The sequence below is a fragment of the Elephas maximus genome, chromosome 3 (assembly GCF_024166365.1).
Source record: "Elephas maximus indicus isolate mEleMax1 chromosome 3, mEleMax1 primary haplotype, whole genome shotgun sequence".
Lineage (NCBI taxonomy): Eukaryota > Metazoa > Chordata > Mammalia > Proboscidea > Elephantidae > Elephas > Elephas maximus.
The window spans coordinates 32,463,961-32,473,384 of NC_064821.1; the positions used below are offsets into that span (position 1 = coordinate 32,463,961).

The 9,424-nt window shown below is 42.8% G+C and overlaps 1 protein-coding gene across 4 annotated transcripts in view; it reads left to right on the forward strand.

Moving 5' to 3' along the window:
- LOC126072251 (zinc finger protein OZF-like) overlaps positions 1-7,863 on the forward strand; it is a 54,248-nt gene extending 46,385 nt beyond the window's left edge. The window contains exons 4-6 of one of the 4 annotated variants that reach the window (XR_007516478.1): positions 469-553; positions 5,042-5,203; positions 6,897-7,863. The gene's annotated coding sequence lies outside the window, so the exon portion shown is untranslated. The other 3 variants (XR_007516476.1, XR_007516477.1, XR_007516479.1) reach the window with 3 other exon arrangements.
- Positions 7,864-9,424: the final 1,561 nt, after the last annotated feature.

Consider the following 9,424-nt stretch of genomic DNA (forward strand, 5'->3'; position numbering starts at 1 on the left):
GAAGCTGGTATAGACAAAAGGCAGTAAAAGAAATGAGATTTCTCCTGTGAGTGGAGGATGGTCAGCCCCCAAATGCTACTAGGGACTGAGAACAATTCTGATCTCACTCCTGGAATCAGAGGTAGAAAGGGTGTGAGAGAAGATTCAAAGTGTTGAACAGATTTTTAAAAATCCAGAAACAACCTTGAGAAAGAAGACTTTTTCACACAAAGTAGATTGTCCACAAACAAGGGAGCTGGGGATTACTAGAAGAAAGTTTTGCCCACTTCAGCTGACCTCTGTCTTTCTTACCATGAATCTTTTACTCTCTTTTACTTTCCATCCCTTCAGACTTTTTCAATTTTTATATCTCTGCTTTATTCGGCTTGGTTGCTTATACCTATCTATAAGTTTGGGAAATCTACCCCCTGCTGTGTATCAACTATTAAACCAATCTACCACCTCTAATTTTGTAACTATATGTTTCAGTACAGAATTCCTGGCTGGTTCCTTTCAGATCTACAGTGTCTTCTGTGATTTTTTCCAGTTCCTGCCTTTTATCCTCATGACCATGGTAAGCATAGGTGTTTTACATCTGCGTGTCTGTTTCTGTTGTCTGTGTTTGTTCATTTCCTCGGTGCCTGATAATTCGTTGCTCTGTGATAGACATTATATTCATTAGGTTTTCTTTTTTTTCTAACAGTTTTAACGTATACTAAATAAAGTACCATTTATTGCTCATATGCAAGTTCAAGTTCAAGCTGAAGAAAATTAAAGCAAGTCCATGAGAGCCAGTGTACAACTTTGAGTATATTCCACCTGAATTAGAGACCATTTCAAGAATAGATTTGACACATTGAACACTAATGACAGAAGACCAGACGAGCTGTAAGATAACATCCAGGACATCATACATAAAGAAAGCAAGAGGTCATTAAAAAAGACAGGAAAGAAAGAAAAGACCAAAATGGTTGTCAGAAGACACTCTGAAACTTGTTCTTGAGCGTAGAGTAGTGAAAACAAAAGGAAGAAATGAAGTAAAAGAGCTGAACAGAAAATTTCAAAGGGCAGCTCCAGGAGACAAAGTATTGTAATGAAATGTGCAGAGACCTGGAGTTAGCAACCCAAAAGGGATGAACACACTCAGAGTTCCTCAAGCTGAAAAAACTGAAGAAAAAATTAAAACCTCAAGTTATAATATTGAAGGATTCCATGGGCAAAATATTAAATAATGCAGGGTAGCATCAAAAGATGGAAGGAATATACAAAGTCAGTGTACAAAAAAGAATTGGTCAACATTCAGCCATTCAGGAGTACCATATGATGATGAAGAGCCAATGGTACTGAAGGAAAAAGTCCAAGCTGCGCTGAAGGCTTTGGCAAAGAACAAGGCTTCAGGAATTCATGGAATACCATTTGAGATGTTTTGACAAACAGACACAGCTCTGGAGGTATTCACTCGTCTATGCCAAGAAATTTGGAAGACAGCTACTGGCCAGCCAACTGGAAGAGATCCATATTTGTGTTCATTTCAAAGAAAGGTGATCCAACAGAATGTGGAAATTATCACATGCAAGTAAAATTTTGCTGAAGATAATTAAAAAATGGTTGGAGCAATATGTTGACAGGAAACTACCAGAAATTCAAGCCAGACTCAGAAGTTATGTGGAATGAGAAATATCACTGCTGGTGTCAGATGGTTCTTGGCTGAAAGCAAAGAATACAAAAGAGATGTTTCCCTGTGTTTTACTGACTATGCAAAGGTATTTGGCTATGTGCTTCATTACAAATTATCGATAATATTGCAAAGAATGGGGATTGCAAAACAATTAATTGTGCTTATGCAGAACCTGCACATAGACCAAGAGGCAGTTGTTCAAACAGAACAAAGGGATACTGTGTGTATTAAATTCAGGAAAGGTATGTGTCAGGGTTGTATTATACTTATTTAATCTGTATGATAGCAGATAATCCGAGAAGCTGGACTATATGAAGAGGAACATGGCATCAGGATTTTAAGAAGACTCATTAACAACCTGCAATATGCAGATGACATAAACTTGCTTGTTGAAAGCAAAGAGGACTTGAAGCACTTACTAATGAAGATGAAAGACTACAGCGTTCAGTATGGATTACACCTCAACATAAAGAAAACAAAAATCCTCACAACTGAACCAATAAGCAACATCACGATAAACAGAAAATACTGAAATCGTTAAGGATTTCATTTTACTTGAATCCACAATCAACGCCCATGGAAGCAGTAATCAAGAAGTCAAATGATGCATTGCACTGGGCAAATCTACTACAAAAGACCTCTCTAAAGTATTAAAAAGCAAAGATGTCACTTTGAGATGTAAGGTGTCATGGATTGAATTGTGTGTCCCCCAACAAATGTGTGTATCAATTTCGCTGGGCCATGATTCCCTGTATTGTGTGACTTACCTATGTGTTGTAAATCCTATCACTATGATGTAATGAGACGGATTAATGGCAGTTATATTGATGAGACCTACAAGATTAGATAGTGTCTTAAGCCAATCTCTTTTGGGATATAAAAGAGAAAAGCAAGTGGAGAGACACGAGGACCTCATGCCACCAAGAAAGCAGTGCCGGGAGCAGAGCACGTCCTTTGGACACGGGGGAAGATTGATGAGAAGGCCAACAGAGAGAGAAAGCCTTCCCCTGGAGCTGACTCCCTGAATTTGGACTTTTAGCCTACTTTACTGTGAGGAAATATACTTACCTTTGTTAAAGCCATCCACTTGTGGTATTTCTGTTACAGCAGCACTAAGACAGTGTGCCTGACCAATCCATTGTTATTTGCAGTCACCTCATATGCATGGGAAAGCTGGATAATGAATAAGGAAGACCAAAGAAGTTTTTTTTTTTTTTTTCTTAATGGCGTTGGCTAAGAATATTGAATGTATCATGGACTGCCAGAAGAATGAACAAAACGATCTTGGAAGAAGTACAACCAGAATGCTCCTTAGAAGCAAGGATGGCAAGACTTCATCTCACGTATTTTAGACATGTTATCAGGAAGGACCAGCCTGGAGGACATCATGCTTGGTAAAGGGTTAGCAAAAAAGAAAAATACCCTCAATGAGATGGATTGACACAATGGCTGCAACAGTGGGCTCAAGCATAGCAATGATTGTGAGGATGGTACAGGACCAGGCAGTGTTTTGTTCTGTTGTACATAGGGTAGCTATGAGTTAGTACTGACTTGACAGCACCTAACAAAAACAACAATCTTTATGGAATAAGAATGCCACATCGTTCTTCTGCATAGCGGCTGGCGAGTTTGAACCGTGAACCTTCGCTGCTAACCACTGCACCACAAAGGCTCCTTCAGATAGACCGATGTATATATCTATATCTAAATATATAAATTTGTAAGACGTGAAGAAGTCTACCAAAGTTTATATAACTGGGGAGACAAAATGTGTTTCAAAGAGAAGAGTCAAAATAGAAGGAAATGAAATCTCTAATCTTTAAAACAGCTCTTTTAAAACATTAACGGCACTTTGTTTCTAAGACTTACCTGGTAATCTCCTGCCACTGCTTATGCCTACACTGTTACACCTTACCTATGTCCCTCCCCAGGGGTGCATACTCCGTCCATCCTGCCCTCCAGCTGTGAGTTTCCCCAGGCCAGTGTGCACCACTGTACTCTGGCTGTGTTTTCCTGGGTTTCCCCAGGACTCAACTCTATGCCGTGTTCCTGCACTACTCTCTCAGGTCTGCCTAGTCCCTGTACACACTTTGCCCCCTTTGTTGCTCCTTACAGGCCTGTCTCAGTCTGAGTCCTCTGTTTTGTTCCCACCCTGGGCTTTTTGGCAATTATGAATATAGCTGCTACCACCTGTGGCTATCTCAAAATGGCCCCATTCAGCTAAGTGGCAAGCAGGGTGTGGACAGTCCAAGAATCCTCCTTCCTATGGTCCCTGCTTCAACATTCTCCTAATTTGGTACTCAGCCTGGTTCTACAATTCTTCACTTGGTATCCAGAGCTCCAAGATCTCTGGTTTTGTAGGTTTTTACTTGTTTTCTTTGTCATTGTTGTAGGGGATCATGAGGGTGCTATTTGTGCCACCATCTTGCCTCTCCTCCTCCTGACTTCTCTTTTGAACACTGCAGATTCTAAGAAATGAAAGGATAAGGGGAAGAAAGGCTATTTTTACCAAGGGTTTTCATGGTACACGTTCCCTCAGGTCCAGTCATTTGGAAGGTGTTATCTTGGGTAAGCACATTGACATATTTTTTGGCTACATACACAGATCGATTCCTACTCACATTGACCCTATAGGACAGGGTAGAACTGCTCCATAGAGTTTCCAAGGACACAACTAGGATGTTCATTCCTTTCCAATAAGAAAGTCTACCTGGAAATAAAATCCCTTCCTGACAGTGACTTAGAGCAGGGTTCAGCAAACATTTTTGTAAAAGGTTAGATCGTAAACATTTTAGGCCTTGCAGCCTACATATATACCTGCCGTTATTGTAGCACGAAAGCAGCTGTAGACAATAGGTACATGAATGGTTGTGGCCCTGTTCCAATAATACAGTGTTTACAAAAGCAGCTGTTGGGCAGATTGGGCCTGGGGCTGTGTAGCATGCTTACCCCTGACACAGAGAGTAGATTCAGATATAGGGAGCAGGTAAATCATAGAGGACACTGTAAAATTAACAAGAAATCACATGCAGCTTCCCTTCTGCTAGTGGGACTCACCTAATAAAAGTTCCAGGGTGATTACGTCACTCAGGCTCTGCCCCGTATTCCTGGCCAATGCTGATATAACTCTCAGACCCTCTGTCATCCTGACCTTCCCCTATACCATCCTAGCCCATTAAAAAAAAAAAAAAAGGTTGCCCTCGAGACAACTCAGGCTCATGGCAGGCATTGAGTTTCTTCTGTTTATGGTGATGGAAAATTGAGAACAGATATTGGTGATGGTTGTGCAACATGATTAATGTAATGTTACTAAATTGTGCACGTGAAAAATGCTAAATTGGCTAATGTGTTATTTATATATTTACCAAAAAAAATTACTTTCAGGGTAGGGGAGAGAACTGCAAGCTATGCGGGCAGCTCCTCTCTGAAGGGGAGATGAGAAGGCAGAGGGGAACAGAAGTTGGCTGAATGGACACTGGAATACAGGGTGGAGAGAAGGAGCGTGCTGTCTCATTAGGGGGAGAGCAACAAGGAGTACACAGCAAGGTGTGTATAAGATTTTGTATGAGAGACTAACTTGATTTATAAACTTTTACTTAAAGCACAATAAAAATTAAAAAAAGGCTTGGGGATCTGGGGTGAGCGTTCAGTTCTGGGAGCATAATACAAGGGTCTGCAGTGGTGTCCCTCACCCATGAGGTAGGCTTAATGACCCCAGGGGTGGGGCTTGAGGGTGTGACAGTACTGGCCAGACAGTTGGGGATTTGGAGATGATATCCCAGCCCTGGAAAGCGACTTAAGGGTCTGGGGGTGAGGCCCCATGGACTGATTTGAGGTTTTATGGTTTATGGCTGTACCTCCTGAATTTAGGGCACTGGCTCTACTCTGTCCTACAGTTTTGCTATAAGTTGGAATCAACTCAGCCCCAGTGTGTTTGCTTTGGGTTTGCCCAGTGAAGGGGAAACAAGCTTTGCTAGGCTGAATGTTAGCACCCCCATGTGGTCAACTAGTTCACTACAGTTTGCTAAGTCATCCTTATGTAAGTCCCTGGCATGTAGCCACTATGGTCTACTGCCATATAAAACCTCTGCCTTCACACTATGGGGTGAGATCTGGTTTGATCCTGCAGCTGCCCAGCACTTGACCTCCTATGTAAGTCTTCCTAATAAACTTCTTCGGCGCCATGCTGGAGTTGCCTTGTCTCTTTCTTCAGTCTCTTGGCACCCTCTATTTTTGGAGACAAATTTCAACTTACAGGTCCATGTCTGGACAGCCAGTGAGGGGAACTGGACCTGACCAACCAGGGAGGCCTGGGAAGGGTGACTTGAGCATGCCCACTATCCCGCATGGAACCATTTGTTGGCTCTGCCTGTAAAGGTTTCTAAGTTCCATTCCAGTGATTAGGACTGGGCCAGGCCAAATAGGGGGCCAGCAGAAGGCCCCAAATATCATATGTGCCTCCAGAAAATATTTCTAAATCCCTGGCAGAGTGGGAAGCAAGGTACGAGCCTGGGTCAGCGAGGAAGGCCTGGGGAGGGCACCCGGGGCCTGGCTGCAGTCACATGTGGGGCCCGGTTGCCAGATGTGCCTCTTGAAAATTTTTTCTAAGTCTCCCTCTAAAGAGAGGGACCATCCAGAGGCCTAAGGATGATTCCCCAGCCTAGTCAAGGTCATGCACGCGGCCCAGTTGCTTGATGCACCTCCCAAACACTTCACAAAGTCTCTCTCCAGAGGGGGAAACCACTGAGTAAAGTTGACCAGGCAAGTCTGGGGAAAATGGGCCCCAGCCTTTCAACCAACCTGTGGCCCAGGGTCATAGGTGGCACCCACCCAACTGTTTACCAGAACCACCCTGGTGGCAGAATTGGACCAGGGCAGGTGGCGAGCCTCACCTTGGGCCTGGTTGTCACATGCTCCTGCTTAAAACATCCAAGTCCCCCTTTGTCATGGATTGAATTGTGTCCACCCAAAATGTGTCAACTTGGCTAGACCATGATTCCCAGCATTGTGTGGTTATCCTCTGTTATGGATTGAATTATGTCCCCCAAAAGATGTGTGTATCAACTTGGTTAGGCCATGCTTCCCAATATTGAGTGGTTGTCCTCCATTTTGTAGTTGTAATTTTATGTTAAAAGGATTAGGGTGGGATTGTAACACCATCCTTACTCAGGTCACTTCCTGATCCAGTGTAAGGAGAGTTTCCCTGGGGTGTGGCCTGCACCACCTTTTATCTCTCCAGAGATAAAAGGAAAGAGAAATAAGCAGAGAATTGAGCACCTCATATCACCAAGAAAGCAGCACAAGGAGCAGAGCACATCCTTTGGACATGCGGTCCCTGCACCTGAGAAGCTTCTCGACCAGGGAAGATTGAGAACAAGGACCTTCCTCCAGAGCCAACAGAGAGAGAAAGCCTTCCCCTGGAGCCGATGCCCTGAATGTGGACTTGTAACCTACTAGACCGTGAGAAAATAAATTTCTCTTTGTTAAAACCATCCACTTGTGGTATTTCTGTTATGGCAGCGCTAGATGACTAAGATATCCTCCATTTTCTGATTTGATGTAATTTTTCTGTGTTGTAAATCCTAATCTCTACCTGTGGTTAATGAGGCAAGATATTTGTTGTTGATAGGTGCCGTCGAGTCAATTCTGACTCATAGCAACCCTATGTACAACAGAACAAAACACTGCCCAGTCCTGTGCCATCCTCACAATCATTGTTATGCTTGAGCCCATTGTTGCACCCACTGTGTCAATCCATTTCATTGAGAGTCTTCCTCTGTTACTGACCCTCTACTTTACCAAGCATGATGCTTTTCCAGGGACTGATCCCTCCAGATAACATGTCCAAAGTATTTGAGATGAAGTCTTGCCATCCTTGCGTCTAAGGGCCATTCTGGCTGTACTTCTTCCAAGACAGTTTTGTTCGTTCTTCTTGCAGTCCGTGGTATATTCAGTATTCTTTGCCAACACCACAATTCAAAGGTATCAATTCTTCTTCGATCTTCCTTATTCATTGTCCAGCTTTAGCATGCATATGAAGCAATTGAAAACACCATGGCTTGGGTCAGGCATACCTTAGTCCTTAAAGTAACATCTTTGCTTTTTAACTTTAAAGAGGTCTTTTGCAGAAGATTTGACCAATGTAGTTTTTTTTTCAATGCGTAGTTTGATTCTTGACTGCTGCTTCCATTGGCGTTGATTGTGTATCTCAGTAAAATTAAATCCTTGACAACTTCAGTATTTTCTCCATTTATCATGATGTTGATTATTTTCTTTTTGTTTGTTTGATTATTGGTCCAGTTGTGAGGACTTCTGTTTTATTTATGTTGAGATGTAATCCATACTGAAGGCTGTAGTCTTTTTGTGTGTGTGTGTGCTTTAGGTGAAGATTTACAGCTCAAGTTAGTTTCTCATACAAAAATCTATACACACATTTTATGCAACCCTGGTTATTATCCCTGTAATGTGACTGCACATTCCTCCTTTCTCCCCCAGATTTCCCGTGTCCATTCAACCAGCTCTTATCCCTTTCTGCCTTCTCATCTTGCGGCTGGACAGGAGCTGTCCATTTAGCCATGTATCTACTTGAACTAAGAAGCACACTCTTCTCGAGTATCATTTTATGTCTTATAGTTCAGTCTAATCTTTCTCTGAAGAATTGGCTCCAGGAATGGTTTTAGTTCTGGGTTGGCAGAGAGTCTGGCAGCCATGTCTTCGGGGGTTCCTCCAGTCTCAATCAGACCATTAAGTGTGGTCTTTTTACTAGAATTTGAGTTCAGCACTGCACTTTTCTCCTGCTCTGTCAGGGACTCTGTTGTGTTCCCTGTCAGGGCGATCATTGATGATAGCCAGGCACCATCTAGTTCTTCTGGTCTCAGGCTGATGAAATCTCTGGTTTATGTGGCCCCTTTTATCTCTTGGGCTAATATTTTCCTTGTGTCTTTGGTGTTCTTCATTCTCTTTTGTTCCAGGTGGGTTGGGACCAATTGATGCATCTTAGATGGCCCCTTGCTAGCTTTTAAGACCTTAGACGCCGCTCACCAAAGTGGGATGCAGAACATTTCATAAACTCTGTTATGCCAATTGATGAAGGCTGTAGTCTTTGATCTTCATCAGAAAGTGCTTCAAGTCCTCTTCACTTTCAGCAAGCAGAGGCAAGATTGTTGTTGTTGGTAGGTGCTGTCAAGTCGGTTGCGACTCATAGCAACCCTATGCACAACAGAACAAAACACTGCCCGGTCCTGAGCCATCCTTACAATTGTTATGCTTGAGCTCATTGTTGCAGCCACTGTGTCAAACCACCTCGTTGAGGGTCTTCCTCTTTTCCACTTACCCTGTACTCTGCCAAGCGTGATGTCCTTCTCCAGGGACCGATCCCTCCTGACAACATGTCCAAAGTATGTAAGACGCAGTCTCGCCATCCTTGCTTCTAAGGAGCATTCTGGTTGTACTTCTTCCAAGACAGGTTTGTCCGTTCTTTTGGCAGTCCGTGGTATATTCAATATTCTTCGCCAACACCACAGTTTAAAGGCGTCAATTCTTCTTTGGTCTTCCTTATTCGTTGTCTAGCTTTCACATGTATATGATGCGATTGAAAATACCATGGCTTGGGTTAGGTGCACCTTAGTCTTCAAGGTGACATCTTTGCCCTTCAACACTTTAAAGAGGTCCTTTGCAGCAGACTTACCCAATGCAATGCGTCTTTTGATTTCTTGACTGCTGTTTCCATGGCTGTTGATTGTATATCCAAGTAAATGAAACCCTTGA